At 38.9% G+C, this 19,680-nt stretch overlaps 1 long non-coding RNA gene across 1 annotated transcript; it reads right to left on the bottom strand.

The window, feature by feature from the left end:
- Positions 1–11,235: 11,235 nt before the first annotated feature.
- Positions 11,236–12,513, bottom strand: LOC128261766 (uncharacterized). The gene is made up of 2 exons (XR_008268284.1): positions 12,395–12,513; positions 11,236–12,336 (listed from the first exon to the last, which is right to left on the bottom strand). It is a non-coding gene; the product is annotated as an uncharacterized LOC128261766 (long non-coding RNA).
- Between the last annotated feature and the right edge of the window lie 7,167 nt (positions 12,514–19,680).

Below are 19,680 nucleotides of genomic sequence, written 5' to 3'. Positions count from 1 at the left end.
AATTAATTTCAATTTACATTTAAATGCAGTCCGTCGACTGGCGACAGGCCCGACCTTGCCATTTCCCTGGACCTGAGCTCATTCTTAATGCCTTCCATCTTTACGCTTTTTTAATACCATAATTGGCTTACTGACGAAGGTTAGTAGCGGCTGCCGGGGAAGTAGAAAAAAGAAAATAACTGCCACCGAATCGCACACAAATTATTCAAGAAAGATTTTTGACAGCACTCGCGCTTTCCTTCCCTTCAGCCCTCGTCGTCCTTCCCCCAAACGCTGGCACTTGAAAGGACAACCTTGAAACGAATGCCCGCCATTGCAGAAAATGTTGGCAGCATTAAAGATTTATTAGCTAAGTGCACTTGCCGTTTGCCCGTAGCCGATTGTGTAAGCCATGGTTGAGTTGGGTCACCGCGGCGCCTTCTATTTGGCCATCCTTCAAAATATGGAGAAATATGGAAAAATATCCAAAAACGGAGAGACGCAAAAATGTTCGCAAAAAAAGAAAACGCCTGCAAATGTATTGTAAGCTCTGAACTTAGTTAAATGTCTTTAAATATTTAATTAAACAAAGTTCGATTTTGCTTAAGCTGGCGATTTATCTTATAGACTATTGGAAGGCAACACAAACATTAATTTTTTAATATACCCACTAATGCATTTCTTACGTTACTTATGTTGTACGTTGGCTGTGAAATGAAACTAACAAAAAACTTGATAATTTCATAGATGAAAGTAATTGTGACAAGCTTTTTCGTACTGCTTTTCGAGTCCAACTTAGATTATTCTCTTTATTTGAGCATCCTTGTAAAATTAAGGGTGCATAAGCCCATTTCTAAATGTCCCGCCTTAATCTTTAAAGGGCGTTGTCAAACGGGGCGCATACTTAATATTAGTTTAATTTTGCTACACTTTTTGCTGATTGCAATTGCAAAGCTGAACTGCTGAAATTCCGAAATAGTTTGGCTTTGTGCGCTTTTTGCAATTCTCATTCTCCCATCAACAATTTCCATTTTGTGCCGGCAAGTTCATTTGGCAGTGGACCTGCCTCTGTGAACAGATATATATATAGTATATATATATACTATATATAGAATATCCAGTCCTTGTTCCCCTGCCTTAGAGTGCATTTTCTGGCAACGCCTTGTTCTCCATGCTACATCAATTTTATTGACTTTTCCCATCGTTCCACCCGATTGAATGCACAATTTCATTAGCATTCATGCCACCAGCAGCAGGAGAAGTTCTCCACGGGATATTAAAGGGAGAAATTGCCCGTCCTTGGCCGCTTAAGCATTGAACTGCAGTTATCCAATGTCATCGGAGACAATGAAATGCTCGGCTGCCAGCGGTTTCAGTTGCAAATCAGGGCTAAGCTAGCCAGGCCATCAGCACCCGTCCTGCCGCAAATGTGGGCCATAAGTCAGCCATCAGCACGCCCCTTGTCCCCTGACTAATCGTGTTAACAGCCGGGCCAAAACTTTTAATTTAATAAACGCAAGTCATGAACATCAGCGGCACAGTGCCGCCCTGCGTCGTCTTAATAAATTTCAATTCCCCACAGCCAATCCCATTTCAGTTCCTGTTCCGGCGGCTTTCGCTGCTTCCCTGATTATGACTGGGCCGAAAAACTTTTAATTAGTAGGCTGGCCGAAAGTTTTTCAATTATTGCCACCTGCACTTTAACCCTTCCTCCCCCTAATTACGATTAGGCCAGCCATTTTGATTTTAAATCAACTACCGATTCCCAAAGGGCCGCCACTAATGACCAGAGTCATGGCTCTTCCCTCCTCTGTAATTAGCCAGAAGCGTGTGCAAATAATGTTTGGGCAAAGGTCAGAGGTGATCTGGATTGGGGTCTTTAAGGCTGGCCGCTCTGCATAAATGTTTGCAGCCGTATTTGTCGCCTGGCCGCAGTCAAACAAATGTATCTTTGGCTACATGACAAATGCCGTCTAGACGCCAAAAAACCGAGGGGAACGGCAAAAAACGGGCAAATTTGAGAGCTAAGCGCGGCTCTGTCCCTCGAATTTGTTGGTGACATTTTTCGATTGGCTGCAACCTGCAGCTTGGCTCGTCTGCTGCTTCCTGCTCCAGAATCCTTTTTTCGTTAGGTAAGCTTTTTGAGAGCCCACAAATCACTCTGTAGTCTGTCCATAAATGCTTGATGATGTTGGTCTATATCAGTCCTTGCCCTTGTGGGATTTATTGGAAAAGAGGAGGTTGTTTTCGCCGAATTTTGGTGTTTGGAGAGCTATGTTCTTATCGCTTTATTACAGATTATTTTGTTAGACACTTATTTTAATCTTTAAGCCACTGTTTGATATTTTAACCCCCCTTTGATCTTTAGCCACACTAATTGTTTGAACGTATAGGAAAAAGTGTGGTTAAAAAGTAATGAAATTTTTTAAAGAAAAAGAAATGGATAGCTCAAAAACAATATTTTACAAATCTGATTTGAATCATAATTATTTAAGTCTTCTTTTTTGTTAATATTAGTATTTCTTTTTAATCTACAAACCTAGTTCTTAAAGTTTCAACAGAAAGATAAAAATTTAAATAATTTAAATATTAAATTTTAAGATTTAATAATTCCTTATTAGTTGTGGTAAAACATGTCTTACCTTGGTTTTTCTTTTTCTTGTTGACATTAGGATTTTCACAGGAGCTTAAGATCCGCTAGCGTGCTCAAATCTTTCATACTCGAAACGGAACAACTCCTTCTTTCATGTTTTCCCAAGCCAGCGCGTCATAATCATATATCAAAGCTGCACAAAAGCCGCCTTATAATGAGCTGCCAGCAAAAGACATCGCACCACCGAGCTGCAAGTTGCACCAGCACACGGCGTCCGGAGCTTCTACTTTGCAAATTACTTGCACGTTGCATCCACCAGCTGTAGGGGAACGGAAGACGAGGTGGGTGTTGTTGTTTATGCAGAAGAAACTGTCATGAGTCTACTAAGCACTTGTGACATGGCCCCATGCCACATGCATATGCAGCATTTGCCGCGCTGCGCCGACATAATTTGCGACGAAGTGCTCTACAAAATATGCACATGCAATGGGGCTGGGTCTGGGTCTGGGGCTCAGGCTGGGGCTGTGGCTGGGGCTGGGGGAAAATGGAAAAAGGCAAAATAATAACGGAATTCCTTTAATTTTCACACCACTACAAGGCGAGGTGGCAAGCCAACCAGCCGAAGTCACACTGCAAGGAACGAAATCATTGGATGATTTGTTTATTACCAAAATATTGATATAATTATTCAAATTAAAATTTTAATAAATATTAAATACGCAATACGACTTACAATGAGATCCATTTTGTAAGACCAAAGGTAAGGATTTTGTTAAAAGTGTTAGTTATTTAGGATCATAGCAAGAAATAATATAGGAAAGAGATATCTTTTAATTCTAAACTGGTTATGGTAACACCTTCTCAGGCTTTATATATTTTCAGGATACCACGAAATTTAAAATATGATGTGATTTAAAATCACTAGGATTTTAACAGCATCAATTTATATTTTTGTAAAACATATTTTTAAAAACACCTTTTAAAATTATTTCAAAAACTTAGTGATTTTCTTGTTATTTAGTAACTAAGTAGTAAATAGTAACTAAGATTTTAAACACTAAATATGTATATTTAAGTTTAAAAACCTAATGATTTATTTTGTAACATCGAAAATAATATACAGAACTTTATTATATATGACAACTAATTTATTGGTTTTAATTACCATTATTTTGCCCAGTGCAGTTGTAGTAACAGCCGCAGACATTGACGACAGTGGCCCAGAGGCAAGTAAACTGGATATCTGGGTAGCTGAAGATGGAGTCGTAGTCGAAGCCGGAGCAACTTGAACGGTTAAGTACTCGGCACACACTCCCACGGTGCCGAGCAGTCAAGTCAACTGAAAACGTGACAGGATATCCTGCTCCTGCTGCTGCTCCTGCTGCTCCTCCGACTTTTCCTCTTCCACCGGAGTGGGTGGCTTTCCCCTTTGCTTTCTCTGGTGATTACGCCGCCAGCATGCAAATGATAAAGAGAACGTGTCGCTTAATGTGCGTCCCATTATAATTTGGCATCCGAGCTGTTGGCTGTGGCTAGTGCTTCTCAGTCTGGCCTCTATATCTTAGCCCGTTTTCTTTACTCCTTGAATGGAGGTCAAATTCAATTTCAAGGTAAAATATTGCTATAAGCTATATACTCACACATTTCACTTTATAATTTTAACTATTTTTTAAGCTGAAAACGTTTTTAAACGTATTCTTTATAAAATCAGAACCAATCCAAATGCATTTTACAATAACTTAACTATAATTTAGCTATAGCCAAGATATTTGTAATGCGTTTGCAAAAATTTCTCATCGCCCAAATGTTTTCCTAAAATTTGAATACATTCCCAGTTCAACTGCAGAGGGAAAAAAAAGTTTTGCCATTTTGTGTGTGTGCGTGTCAACTTTTGCACAAAACTTATGACAAGCTCTAATTGAAAATAATTTAACGTAAAATGGGAAAACATTTTCGGTTGCGGCAATGATAAATTCAAAGTTTTTTGATATCACTTGTGTTGCGGTTTGGGCTGTGCCATAGCTGCTGTAGTTGCTGCGTATTTTTCTAAATCATTTGCAAAACAGTCGTGATAAACGTTTGCTTTTGTCGCTTTTGTGGTCAGCTCGCCTGGCTCAGCTCACCTGTCACACAAATGGAATTTATGTCCGACTGTGGTTGGCCACAGCAGCAGCGGGGATATATTCATTTATGGTATATCTGAAGGGATTGGGTAAAAATTGCATTGATTAAAGTTTGTTATTTGAATATTCATTGGCAGTGGCGGTCGCACAAAAGACGACAGCTGTTAATGCCAGCGAAGCATATGAAATATTTATTTATGTATTTAAATATTATTTTTCGCAATTTATTGTCTTTGGATTTATTTGTCATATTTACATTTCTAATAGTGCCTGGCCGATATTGATTGTGGTTGTAATTAGAAATGTAAATTTGTAATTTGTACAGACCGATGGTCGAAAGATTAATAGTTCATGAAATTGATACTCAATGGCGAATCAGAAATAAGTGCATTTAAATGAAGTGTAGATTGAGTGGGCAAATAGTCCAACTAGACGAAAGAATTAATGAAGTAAGAATACATTGAGGCCTCATTATTTTCAATTACATTGCACATAAACTGTTTATGGATTTGGAAAGCTTACGTAATGGAAAACAAATTATTGAAAACAGTGTTATTTAAGCTTTGGCACAATTGTGCTAATATTTTTTGGTCTTTGCGCACTACTCAGCATTTGTATCCCATTCCGTTTGTCCATGGGAATTGGATTTGACCCTGCGGCAGCAAAAATGTGAAATTAATTTGTGTTTATTTAAGCATAAATTATACAAGTGGCAAATTTATGTTTGGCGTGCAGAAAGCTTTGCGGCCTTTGCCGCATATCAATTAAAAACGATTCCCTTCCCTCACTTTTGCCCGCAATTGAATAAAGCATTGTCGGCCATTTTTAGTTGATTTTCGATATTTATCGCTTTGGCTGGGCCTATGCCAGGCCACGAATTTATGGCGAATTTTTAGAGAAGGACCTAAATTCCCAATGTCCTTGGCGATCTTATTTGTGTGTCCTTGCAATATTTATTACACACAGTTGCACATGAACATGGCGGGTACGTAAAACAGCATTTTGTGGCCCATGGCCTTCCCTTCTCCACCCTGTTTTCTTTTCACTTTTGCTGTGTTTTATGTGAGCTACATTTGTTTTCATTTACAAGTATTTCACTTAAAATTTATTTGCCATACACATTTTTATGGCTTAGCTTGGCTTTGTCCTTTTTCGTTCACTGCCCTCCAGCAGCCAGATCCCTTAAATAATGTATTTGCGAGTACTAAAATTAAAATTTATTTACCATTTTGTGTTTTATAGTTGACTCAATAAAAAATAAGACACATGCAAGTAGAAAGGTCAATATATAGCCCAGTATTTCTCTGTACCATGCCATGCTCTTCATGATTTTCATTGTAAAATATCCGCTGGAGCGGTTCGGTTTTAATTGGCAATTGAAAGAGTTAATCAAATGAATGCCAATTCCATTGTTTTCGCTCCAAAACTCTTCTTTTTAATGGCCAAAGTTTCGGCGTTTTACCTTTAATTTCGATGGACTCATTTCGGCAACAGTTTGAAGCGCCATAAAAACATTAATGGAATGACAGCTGCTGCTGCTGCTGCTGCAGTTGGAAGAACGCGTCGGACATTATGAGATGGAGGCTCCATTTTACTGTTCTTGTCTTGGTGTGAGGGAAAATGAACCTTTGGCTGGGGGAAAGCTCTTAAAATTCTTTCGCTTAAGCCCTTAGCATGGCTTTTGCCTGTCTCAGCCCGCTTCGCGTTCTTCGAATCGTCTGGGTCCTCTGGATTCTTATTGTGCAATTGTATTTGCTGCTCATGAGAAATTGTATGCGTGCAAAGACGCTTAAAACTTTCGCAGCACTTTCCCCACTTTCCCCGATTTCCCCACTCTGTCCGCTTTTCCGATAAGAGCTTTGCTGCACTTGAGCCTCAAGTTTCATTGTTTTCCTGCCAAATGCCGGCTTAAAACGGCTTGCGTTTCTCGATTTAATTTTAAAATGTTTCTCACAGAGCTCTCAAGTCACTCAATCCGGTGGAGAGCTGCTCGAAATTGGCAATTTTCATGATTGGTGGTTTCATATGTTGCATATGCCATTATTTTGTTAAAGGCTTTGCACACTGATAACCATTTAGAGCTGATTGAATTTTTTTTCAACCAGAACACTAATCTGAAATATGTCTGATATTTCCATTCGATTTGCGATTATTTTCATTTGGTCTGTGTTTTTTTTTTTTTTTTTTTGAACATTTTTGCTGTGCGCTGCCTAATCCCATTATTGTTCATTTCGGAAGCATTTCACACAATTTTGCGGCATTTTGTTTGTCATTCGCACGATGATGATAATAAAAGCAGCCGTAACCGTAGCCGTAGCATCGATTGCTGTCAGCATATCTATTTTTTCACCACAGCACTGAAAATTGCTGAAATATCAGGCAGCGAAATGAAATTGGTTGGAGCACGACCAAGGCGAGTGCAATGTTTCCGACTCCATTTAAACGTCCAACCCAATGAGAGAAACCTGATATTGTACTATTGCCCGAACAGGACCAATGATGACATGTTTCGCACTCAAATAGCTAATTGCTGCACTTTCTAAGTGATCGGCGAGTGAGCTTGTTAGAAGTCTGTGAAATATCGGTAGCTGGCAGATTTCCCCCTCTTGGGGAAACGATAAATAAAACGTTTGTCTTAGACCGGACTGACAGTGTTTCCCCTTTTTCTTTTCAAGCAACAGCACTGCTGACACTTGCCAAACCGTAAAAATGTCCAGCATTTGCCTTCCAGTAGCGAGCGGCAGGAAAACAACAGTGACGAGGGCTAAAAACTGCGAGTTATGTACACCGATTGCTGCTGTTGTGGTCGTAATACTCTATCCCCAAGGAACTGGGACTATTGGCTTGTTAAGTGGGAACAGATGTCTTAGTCTTATTATTTTTTAAATCAGAAAATTATTTGTCCTTCGAAAAGACTATCATAGTTTCAAGAAAGAAATTGATACGTCGTAGATAAAAGCTGAAAGCGGAAATACGATTAAGTATGAGTCATATAACCAAGCTTAAAAAATGAAGTACTGTCTTAAGCTAAAATTACTTTTTTTAATGTGAATAAATGAGCATATATAAATTATCACGTAATACTTGCACTAAGACTTTAAATAATATTATCTTAGCTATAACTAAAAAAAACAACGTCAAGAAAAAATGGTCCCACTTAAGAATTGTATTGTTTAACATTGAAGTGAAAGTAACATTTTTTCTAAATTTGAATTTGAGCTCTTTGCCATGCAGTGATTCGTTGTTTTTAAACCTTTAAAAGTATTTATAAGTCAAATATTTTATGCCTTAACCACAATTTTTTCACAGTTGGATGGAAAATCTTTTGTTTCGAATTAGTAACCTGCAGATTTTCTCTCTTCAATATCATAAGCATCTAGTCACGGGTTTCTTTTTTCCAATACTAGTGCTATTAGTTTCAATTAAATTAATTTAAATATTAAACTTAGCAAAATGTAAACAGGGCTTAGAGCTAATAGTAGGTCGTAAGCTGAAAATATAATTTCTCCCGACAGAGCAGGACATTGGCGCTTCGGTCCGCGAGTGTCCTGAAAGTCCGCTTCACTTGCTTCGGCTTCCGTTTCCGCCGAACTGCTGGCAGCAGACATGGCGACGGCCACGGAAGGGGATTGTGAATGGAAAATGCCGGGGGCAAAGGATTGGTAGTGGGATTGGGTTTGGCCAGCGACAGCGACATCGGCGCGACGTCGCGTCTAGTCCCGACTTGGCTTTGTGCTACGGTAAATCAATACTCCTTGCCCATATCACTTGCAGCCACTTGCGAGCTTGGAGGAGCAGTTCAACCCCAACTTTTCCACTTGCCATAAACTTGGCAAATATTAACCAAGAAGGCGTTTGCAGGAATTGCGGGGGTGTCAGCCAGCTGCGTAAATTACGAGGACTTGCACTGGCTGCCGGCTGATGAAAAGTGGCCAGGGAACAATGACTTCCTGCTGAAAGTTGGCACTGCAGGGCCACAAACTTGCCACTCCACAAACTCCACTCATTAACAGCTGTTGTCTTTAGTTTCCAGTCAAGATTCTATTTACTTTTAGGAAAGTTAATTATATTCGCGCAAGCGTTTGGCATTTACTATTTTTTGTATTTATTCTGCAATTAGTTTTGCTGACTGCCAAACCCCAAATTATTAAATTCGCATTTCAAACGCAACGGGAGCATTGGCGGATGTGTCGAAAGTTGCCAGCAACTTACTTTCCACAGCAAGTGCAAATTAGTTTCCTATGTGCCAAACTTTTCGACAAAATGAGCTAATTTTGGAAAAGTCGAATCGAACAAGGCAAACATCGTGTTTTTTTAATAAAGCTCCTCACGCAACTAGCTGCATGAACAATGTATATATATTTGCGGCTTCATAAGACTTATTGCTAAGTTTTGAGCAGGTAAAATAAATCCTTTCTGGAAAAACAAAAATCGCGTTTCTCAAAACGATAAATAGCACCAAAGATTTTGGAATCTCCAACCAATCTTAAAACTTACCGAATAAATAAAGAGCTTACAAAAGGATTTTTGCATTCTTAGTGTATATTTTAAACTTTTTTGGTTCACAGATAAACACAACTATTAATAATTAAAATGCTTCATATTCAGTTTCAATATTATATGCTCTGACTTGCATCCATTGGCCAATTTGTTGTTTTAAATATGGAGTTATTAATATTCAATACATTATTTGAACATAACTGAAATATTTTAAAAAATCCTTAATATTTAAATAAATATAAATAAATTACAAATATTTTTCAATTTATGCAAACATATTTTATACCGACAAATAGTAATGGTTTACGATTTCAAAGCAATGGTTTTAGTTTTGTATAAATCGGACAACGTTATCAAATACTTACGCAAAAAATAGAAATAAAGTCGTTTTTCAGAATATTTTATTATGGTAATAACTCTAAGTTTACTTCCTTTCTTATTTTTTTTTAATATTTAATGATATTGCACATAATAATATTTATTTGAATGCGATTCAGGCCAAAGACATGCCCAGTGGATTGTGAGCATTAAAATTAGGTTTCCATAGCCATTGTAAATATTTTCGAAATATTAATTAAGTGAGCCCAATGTGGGCTGAGCGAGAATAAATTAAAAATTACGCTAGAACGCATTTGCAGCTGAAAGCAAGCGAGGAACCGAAAACCGAACCGAATAGCAGCCGAAATGAAACCGCCAAGCCGCAACCAATGCCACATATTTACTTTTATCTCAGCTCGAGCAGCTGAGGCCAAAACCAGAGCCAGAACCAGAACCAGAACCAGAGTGAAAGCCAAAGTCGAGGGGGCACAAACAAACGGGAGTGCAGCTGGGAGTGGCTGAAGCTGAAGGCGGATCCTGCGTCCTGCGTCCTGGGTCCTTCTCGGCTCCTTGGCCGGACTACAAATGAGCGGACTCCGGACTACGGACCACGGACTACGTACTACGGAGCTCTGCCACTGACAACGACGATGCTCTCAAATTGTCGGTCGTTTAAATACATTTAAATATAAATGCGGCGCTCAGCGCAGCGCAGCGATAAGAAAGCTGCAGCCATGGACATGAATGCGGATGTGGATGTGGATGTGTATGCGGATGCGGATATGCATGTGGATGCGGAGGGGGGTAAGTGAAATTCCTCATTCATTCATTTTCATTCATCCGACGGCCACTGCAGCGTTCTATCAGCGTGGAAAATCGTGTGTGCCGTGAATGTGGGCGTGTGGTCAGAGTCTTGCCACAGCCATTTTAAAAGGGGCTGCAAGTCGGAGCCGGCGATAAACAAATATATATCCAACACTTGTGATGCGCATTTTAAAATAATGAACGAGAACGTGAGCAAAATCGCACATGGAATCGATTAATTGTTACCCATTAGCAGGGTGGGCAAACAAACGTGGTGAAAATAGCTTAAAACACCTTGCCACACCAGTCACTTTGTGTGTTCGGCATTTTCATTTACACTTTCAATATGTTTTTTGCCATTTCATTTATCAGAACCCCTTTTACATATTAAATTGTAGACCAATTTTAAAAAATCGACTAACTACTTAACATGTAAAATAAAATATATTGTAAATGCACTAAAAGAATGGATTTTATTTTAAATTAATATGTACAAATTTTTTTATTATACGACTTAATCAATTTTTACAGGTCTCCTTTATATATTTGAAGTTACTTTCTTTTATCTTCAAAAAAAAAAAACAAGAAATTTCATTTCTCCAACTTTTTTCTTCATGAAGTGTGCAAAATGCCTTCATCAAGATGCTGACAAGGCATTCTAACCAGAGATTATCGGGTAAATATTTTAGTAGTTTGCATTCCAGTTGCTTAGTAGCCACTAACTGGGTTGAGTACCTTGACTACCACTACCTCTTGATGCCATCATACGAATCCATCGGCGTGGCCATGAGAAGCGAGAGAAAAATTTAATTACATATTTCCTCACAATACGTATACGCCCCTATGGTGGCAGCCTCACATTCTCCATTGCAAGCTTGTGTCGTGGGGTCAGCGAATGCGATTCATTTCGCAGCCAGGCCGTGATTAAATTTTCATTTTAATGCACGATTGAAGGAGCATTCGGCGAATTTAATTGAAAAACTGTGCAGCAGCAGCATCAGCAGCAGAGCTAATATTTGGTTTGCTGCATGGCCAAGCCATCGTGGGCATGTCCTCAATCGGGAAATGGGATTCCTGTCCGCAGTCATGTCGGCGCTTTAACGCTTACACGGATCTCATCGAGCTCTGCTGGCCAAATGAGTTTCTGACGTGTCTTTCATGACACACCGAATTAATTCCATATCTCATGGTTTCCAATGCCATTTGCATGCATAGTTAATCGGATTTACTGGACCACTCCCTTAAACGGTTCGCCACATCCACATCCACAACCATATCCACATCCACATTATCCCCGAACCAATGGAGCAGATTATGGCAACAGTTGATGGCTAATGGGAGTAGCAAGTAACATTTGTCGGCTGTCTAGACTTTTGACTTTCGCTGACCTCTGCTCTCTTTACTGCTGTTTTTTTTGGCAATTAGAAAGCAAGTGAAGGGTCGACTATTCGTCAGGGCCCATCCACATGTCGGTGACTTGGGCAACTTTCTATTGTCGAGGGCCCTGCTTAATAGCCTTCGCATTGGACACCGAAACTTTCTGTTCGATTCATTTGCAGCTCCTCACCTTTAAATTCGCATCTAGGCAACTGTCTGTTTCAATTGCTTCGTCACATCGCTGTCAATTATCTGGGCGACACAGCAGGACTGCATAATCTGCCACTTCGGAGAGTTCCCAGGTCCTGTTTGGGGAAACACCAGGCGACGGCGACGGCGACGGATGTATTCATGCATCAGCAGGGCCAAAGTGACATTTATTGGCTGTCAGGAAGTCCCTCAGTCCGTCACTTAGTCGCTCGACAGTCAGTCAGTCAGTCAGTCGGTCGGTCGGTCGGACTGGAAGGTCGGAAAAACGGAGTGGGTCACAGGGAAAACACTTTGTCAGCCTTCTGCTTTTCGGGCAATGAATTGATGTGTCCTGCATCCGAATTATGAAGCTCTCAGTGGCACTGTGTGCATGTGTCGCATATATAAAGAGTACACTGTCTGCAGCTCATCACGACTGATTTTATCGCCTTGCTTGGATGATTTTAGATACTGATTTTAGACTGAAAATCTATTTAAATTAAATATTTACCGAAACAAAATGTTAGGCTGTACCGAACGGTTTAAAGCTTTCATTATTTGATATCAAATTAATGTTAAATAACGTTGGTTTTGCCTATTCGACATTCAACGCTAAAAAATATTTTGGAATGTTGATATATATCAATCTTTTTTACGCGTTTTTTGTGGAATGTGTATCCACCAAAATATCCACCCTTATCTTGGGTATAAATAATACAAATAGACTACTGTTTTGTTCAAGACTGCCATTTTCTGACTTAATCTAATAAATTCGTGATTCAACATATTTTTTAATACAATTATCCAAGGCTAATTGCGGTTTGTCATATGTATTATAAGAGTTCAAAGTAATAGCTTAAGGGCCGTTCATTGGCTTGCACTTCTGATTAACAATTGTTTTCTTCCAACTTTATATATTATTATTAGCTGACACTCCTTTACCAAAGTGGTTTGCTTCCAACGCCAGATTTATGTTCACGTTTCTCTATTTAAACCTTAACTACTTTCCATCTGGCATTGTCATCCCTTTAGAATAAATTGGATGGTAAATAAGTATGTAAATGATAGCTTTAATGAATATTAAAGGTTTTCGTTAATCAATAATGTACCCTACTCCAAGTCAGTCCAAGTTTTTCAACCAGTCTGAGGGCGCGTAGGCAGAGTTTGGGCACCAGGCGCAGCAGATCACGTCCGCGCATTTCTCGCCCAGACAGCAGCGGCAGCAGCTGTCCGCAGGTCCTGCAAACAGACAGAGGAGCACTGCCAGGACCAGCAGGAGCCAAGGCAGCCAGGACTGCAGACGGCGGTGTGTCATTGTCGGACAAGCAAACCAGATTGACAGCCGGTCGGCAGGTGGGCCGGTGGGCAGGTGGGGGCCCTTCTGCAGTGAACGCGCTGCGGCATTAGGCAATTTTCCACGGCAGCTGGCGACGGCAATCCATCATCGCGCACCCGCACGGCAAACAATGTCATTAGCTGCACTTCATCCGGAGCACACGAAAATAGCAGCGCCAGCACACATGCGTTCTGCACACGTGCCAGGTCCTACGCCGACCACAATTAAGATAATGCAGAGTCAACAAGACAAGTCCCACCACAGAAGCAGCTAAAACGGAACACTGGCAGAAAATTCGCACTGTTTTCTCATTCATACTGCTAAGTACAACTAACTAACTGTTGGAAGAAACAAATTTAAGCCGACGACAAATCGATTTGCCTTTTATTGCTTGAAATTAAGATTTACAAGCATAGTTAACACACCATCAAAAAGTTGTCAAATAAAACCGAAAAACAGCTATATATAAAAATGTATTACCAATAATATTTACATTATAAGCAAGAAGAAATGCTTTAGTCGAGTGCCCCGACTGTTATATACCCATTACTCACCTTATCAGGACTGTATTTTGAACACGACAAGCTAGTGATTGCCAATAACTTCTAATATAATATAATAACGTTGTTTTTGCGTTGCAAACTGTTTCAGTCATTCCAAAACCAATGGCGTACTCCAAATTCACGATTTGGTAAATGAATATTTTGTAGAGGGCTTACATTTCCGTTTTTGTTTTTTATTCACACTTTAAAAAATTTCACGATTGGTTTGTGAAAATCCATCACATATATTTTGTTTAAGTGTATACAAGAAAATACAAATGTCGTTGAACTGTCGCTGATTCATGACCCTAACAAGTTTATTGGCAACGTGGCGTATGATTAATGCGCCTCCTAATTGCCGACTGAGACAAAGTGAAGTGCCAGCGATCTTTTTTAAGCTTGTATGTTTACCACTCAGACAACGATGCTCGACCTTTTCAACATACCGCCGTTTATAATATAACATTTGTTTGCTCTTTTTCGCCAAGAAACCGATTCTCGTTGCTGTCATGAGTTAACAGATTATTTCCGGCTTAAGTCGAGGCTAATTAAAGAAATGGTCTTAGAACATTGAGTGTTGTAAAATGTTTATTTGTAATGTGTTCTCTACTTTCTTCAGGGCCATCCAAGGATGGAGAAGAGACTGTAGGTGTGGGGGTCATTTCCATTCAGGAAACACAATCACTACTGGGAGGGAATAGTGGGCTGAAAACAGAACTTCGATTTGCAGCGACAAGCGAATGCAAACAAACAAGCAATAAGGTACCGGAGAAATTGTCGCTTTAACTTAGTTTATAATGCCACTTGAATGAGTTTGCTTGGCACAAATGCGAGAACGAGCACGACACTAGCAGAGGGTCGCCACTAACGTTTCAATCGAATGACCCAAAACCAAATTGTCAAAACAAAATTGGTAAAATTCCGGAAAAAATAAGATTATATAGATACCACACTACTATTGATTATTGTAAATATTTTTCAATTTAAGACATCTTAAGGAAAATAACCAAATTAAATTATCGCTCATGTCTTTAACACATATTTTGTAGTTTATCAAAAAAAAAGTCCATGTTTGTTTATACGATTTTATATTTATATTTTATATTTTGGAGCAGCAACTAAACGCCCATTATATCCCAAATATTAGTAACTTCCCTGTGAACACCGGGAATATCCTTTCATTTATGCTGCCACACAAATGGTCCTTTCAGTGCAGAGAATGCAACGAAATAATACGCCGAGCAGGAGCAGAAGACAGATGTATGCACTGTATGCCAGAGAAACCGGAGCAGGGATTTCAAATGGTTTAGTAGAGAACAGGCTGCTGGCGTAGAAAGAGTCGTAGAACCGAACCAAATGCAAATACCAGGCGACACGTGAGCCCCGCCCACTTCTGCGCCCCCTTGGCATGCAATTTGCCATTTATTCAATTTAAATATTCACACCATTGTGAAAGGCGAGCTCGCGAGGGCTACATACGAGTATATGTACAAAAATGTCTGAGATGGAATATCCGAGCTAGACGAGCTGATGGCATAATAAGCCAAGCCAGAGGACAAAAGCACAGCATACAATAAAATAAAATAAAGCGCGTTCAAGTGAAATTGAACAAAGTTCAACATATCGGAAAATGAAAAAAATATTTTCATTATTATGTAAATAGCACAGTTTCATGAAATTCAATTATATTTAATTTATGTGCAAATAGCATATCTCTTATGCCATTACACTTGCCAACCAAATGAAATCATAAAAATGAATACACCATGAACCAAATTTAATTGTATTATTTTGCTAAATTTTGTGAATATGGTTTATCTCATTATGTTTGAAATAAATTACTGAAGAGAACCATTCAAGAGACTTACATAATAATAAATGTTTAACACTTTTTTAATATATACATTGAGTTGTAAAGTTTTTGATATTAGGCGATCCATCAGGATAAGGTATACAAAGTTCGATTGCTTTAGATGAATCATTTTCAGGACACAAAGCAATTACTTAGCTTGTCAATTCCAATTATGGATATTCTTCTTTATTTACATTTGGCCTTTCGTATTTATTTGGGATATTTATTGAACAATGGCCCAATGTTTTAATCCACCAAAGCGTTGCACCAAAAATTCCTGATGGAATTAATCATTTTTGTTTTCGCTGTTGTTTGACTTTGGTGCGTACATGATAATGCCAACTAAATTTAATATTAATTCAATATAAATACATTATAAGATTAATTTATATTATTTTCATTGTTAATCGATGCACAGCAGCGTGCAAATGCGCTTAATGAGATTTAAAAAGAGGAAATAAATTAAAACAAAATGCGAACTTTCGCTCCAGCAAGCGTTAAATGCATAAAGTTTATGAAAACCAACAAATGGCATGGCGCTCGAGCAGGGACTGACCAAGTTTTTGGGCGGCCACTCATCGAAGTTGAAGACTTTTCCCTACTCTGCTAGATTTCTTAATTAAAAATTTCATTTAAACACCAAACAATGAAAAACGGGTCTTGGCGAATTAATGATAAGGAAAATGAAAGGCAAAAAATAACTAGCCATGCATATAAGCCAAATGCAAATTGCAAAGTTTGCTTTGAGAGGGTGAAAAAGAGTTTGAAGATGGCAAAACAAAGAATACGAGCAACACATAACTTTCAAGAAGCTTTTAATTGAATCCTCAATTGGGCAAATCATCACGGAAGCTTTTAAACGTTATTTTTATTGAACAGCTTTAAAAGTATTTTACTTATTGACTCATTAAATAAACGTCTCTTAAAGAGAGCTGAATTCAATATTTCTCAGGCTAGTTCCTTTATATACCTTAAAGAAGTTTTAATATCCAAGTACAAAAACTAATGCTACAGTCAGCTTTGCCAAAGACATTAATTAAACGGAAATACATGTTCTAAAAAATGAATTAATAGTAATAACACTTCTCTTGCGCCAAGAACTTTCATTCAAACACCTTTTGTGGCCACCAACTAAGCCAGAAATATTTATATGTTTTTTTATGCACACTAGTGTGCATTAATATTATTAAAACTAAACAACAATGGGAGTGCTAGCCCGGAGCACTGACCTCATTTGTCTGGCCGGAGAGTTGGAGTCGAAATGGAGAGTCGCCGGGGGCGGAGGGGCGTGGCAGTCCCTGTCGCCTCACTTGATGGAAGTCTTCTGTTGATTTGCAACGCCTTTTACTTTTCGCTTTATGCGCTCCTCCCATTTGTTTGCATTTGCGTTGACACTCACTTCATTTAGCAGCCCACAGCAGCAGTTGTAGCTGCACAAAGGCAGCAGCAGCAGCAGTAGCAACTCTTGCAACACCAGCAACACCAACAACAACAACAGCAACAACAGCAACATCAGCTGCGAGTGATGTATGCGAGTGCAAGTGCAATCCGCCCCCGGCTGCAGGTTAAGAACCTTCTTTTGAACTTTAAAATGTTTGCTTTTGGACATGTGGGCGGCAGAAAAGCGAGCTGAGTCGACAGAATGATACCCTGATCACTGAGGTAATAATTCCCCTTTTCAATAATTATTAAAAATATTATAAGCTTAGCCTTGATTAAATTCGCTAGGAACAACTTTCGATTAACAAGTTTGTCTTAAAAATAAACTACAGACAGTATTTAAGTATAAATCTTAATTCCACCATACTTTTAATTTTCATTTTTATTCCGAGTCTAAAACTGTATTCTAAGGTCTCTATTTTTTAAACCTCATAATTTTTATTTGGATGCTTGGTATTAATCCAATACTCATCTTAGTGAGACATTTTATATACCCAATAATTTAAAATTCAGAAGTATTGGTTTCAATGACAATTTTTTTTGGGTGTACATATAGTTGCGATACCAAATTAATAAAACTACCTGGAATGTAAAGCTTTTTAGGTTTATAGTGACGTAGGTTATTTGGGTGTTCACCGAGTGCTTTTTAAAATTTTAAAAACTAATCAAAATCAAAAAATTGTGGCAATGAATGTACAAACCAACACACATTTGAAAAGGATTGGATTCTTTAATAATTTTAACCTGTAGGGTAGTTGCACATTCGACTATACTTTTTGCTTATTGCTTACATATTTATCTTACCACTGCAGTAGTACCCCCTTTACCCCTTAAACTTGCTCATACCCTCATCTCTGTTTGTGTTTGCTTTGTGGTTTTGCCATCACATCCAGTCCCCGGGACGCTTTTTAATCTTAAGCGCCTTCCATTCGCCACAATTGTCCAGGCCGTGAGTCGACTGCCCCTCATGGTTCTTGGTTCTCCAGCCAGCTGAGCAAATATGTATAACCATTTTTACCCCTTGCCGCAATTCCACCTGGCGACTTATGGCCGGCTTATGTGCTCGCAAACCAATTAAAACGGCCAACGGAATTGTAAGACCCCCGACACGAAGGCAATGGCAGCAAATTAATTTCAAGGGATTACGACTGGGCCTGGAACTGTATTTAGTTGATTTTATTTGGATATCCGGTCATGGCCCAGAAATCAAGGCCTCCGATTGTGCTCGTCTATGTGTGCTATTTTGAAGTTTCTCGATTAATGGGCTAGTGGACTAGTGGACTAGTGGACTAGTGGGCTAGTGGTCTAGTATATAGTTCAACAGTTCAGCGCAGCAACCACCCGTATTTTGTCTTGTATTTGTAGGCTTAACTGTAAGTTTCCCTTCGTCTGAGTGGGGGCAGTTTAGTGGACTCTTCCCCTGCAACATTTTCCATTACTCCAGCTGCTGCCTCGAAACGTTGACGGCGATGTACCTCAACACTCTGTTCCGGATTCAGGTTCCCAAACCAATTTTCATCTTCCTCCACAGCATCTTCGGGTTCTTCTTGTAGGCTTCTCCAGATGTATGGCATTAGTCGCTGTAGGTACCCAAGTTTCCAAAGCAAAGCACCAATTGAAAACAAAACTACATTGATGAACAGACATAAAGGCCAGTGTGTTGTAATAAAATCGGCAGCCGCGGCAACCACACGTGTGATTTGTACAGCGAGTTGACCCATTATTATGATAATTTCGTTAGGGAAATGACACGTCTCGATTCGCTGCTTAAAATAAACTGAGAAATATTTAAACGGTTAGAATATATGGCTTACCTTATTATACTTTCAGCTAAAAACAATCTGATGAATCTTTTCAACCTCTTGCTTGGAATGAACTGAGAAAAGGTGAAACAGTTAAATTGTTTATTAAAAAATCATAGCCTACTTTATTAACAATATCAGCTATAATATAAAATAAAAAAATTCACAGTTCAAAACTTTTATTACAAATTTGTAATTGCTCAAAAAATCAAAACTTTGCAAATAAATAAAAAAAATAATAAAAAACAATTGAAATCTTAATATTTAAGTAAAACTCGAACCAAAATTGTATAAATGTTATTAGTGCTATTAATGGCTTAAATATATCAGTGAACAAATAAAAAAGAAAAAAATGTTTACCTTTTTCTTTTAATTTGTATTTTAGTGGTTTATTTATATGTAATTGAAAGCTTTAAAACGAAACTTTTGCCTGATTAATATGTTTTTGTGGCAAGTAACTCCCCAAAATGAGTTGTACGTGAGCACTAAAATCGTGGACTTAAGGCTTTGAAACAAAGTCACAGCACACATGAGTGTGCAGCATTGTTCACTTTCGACGAGGACAGCACTCAGGTCCTCAGTTTCGGCATGAGACTGGGCCTGAGCCTGACCAGCACTCAAGGGTTCAAGAAAGCCCTTAACCCGCTGCTTGAGGCAGTGGCTAAATCCACACCACAGTGCCAAGCAGTGGCATGAAAATAAATTAAAAATGTGTTAGACTCGCACCCACACGCATAAGGCAGCTCGGACTCTTATCCAGGCGGCCGCATACACAGACATATTTAGGAACGTGACTTGGCTGTCCTGGGACAGCCACACACTCGC

Source organism: Drosophila gunungcola, unplaced genomic scaffold (assembly GCF_025200985.1).
Source record: "Drosophila gunungcola strain Sukarami unplaced genomic scaffold, Dgunungcola_SK_2 000001F, whole genome shotgun sequence".
NCBI classification, from domain to species: domain Eukaryota; kingdom Metazoa; phylum Arthropoda; class Insecta; order Diptera; family Drosophilidae; genus Drosophila; species Drosophila gunungcola.
Note: the sequence above shows the minus strand (reverse complement) of the source record. Positions and strands in the feature narration are given on the sequence as shown.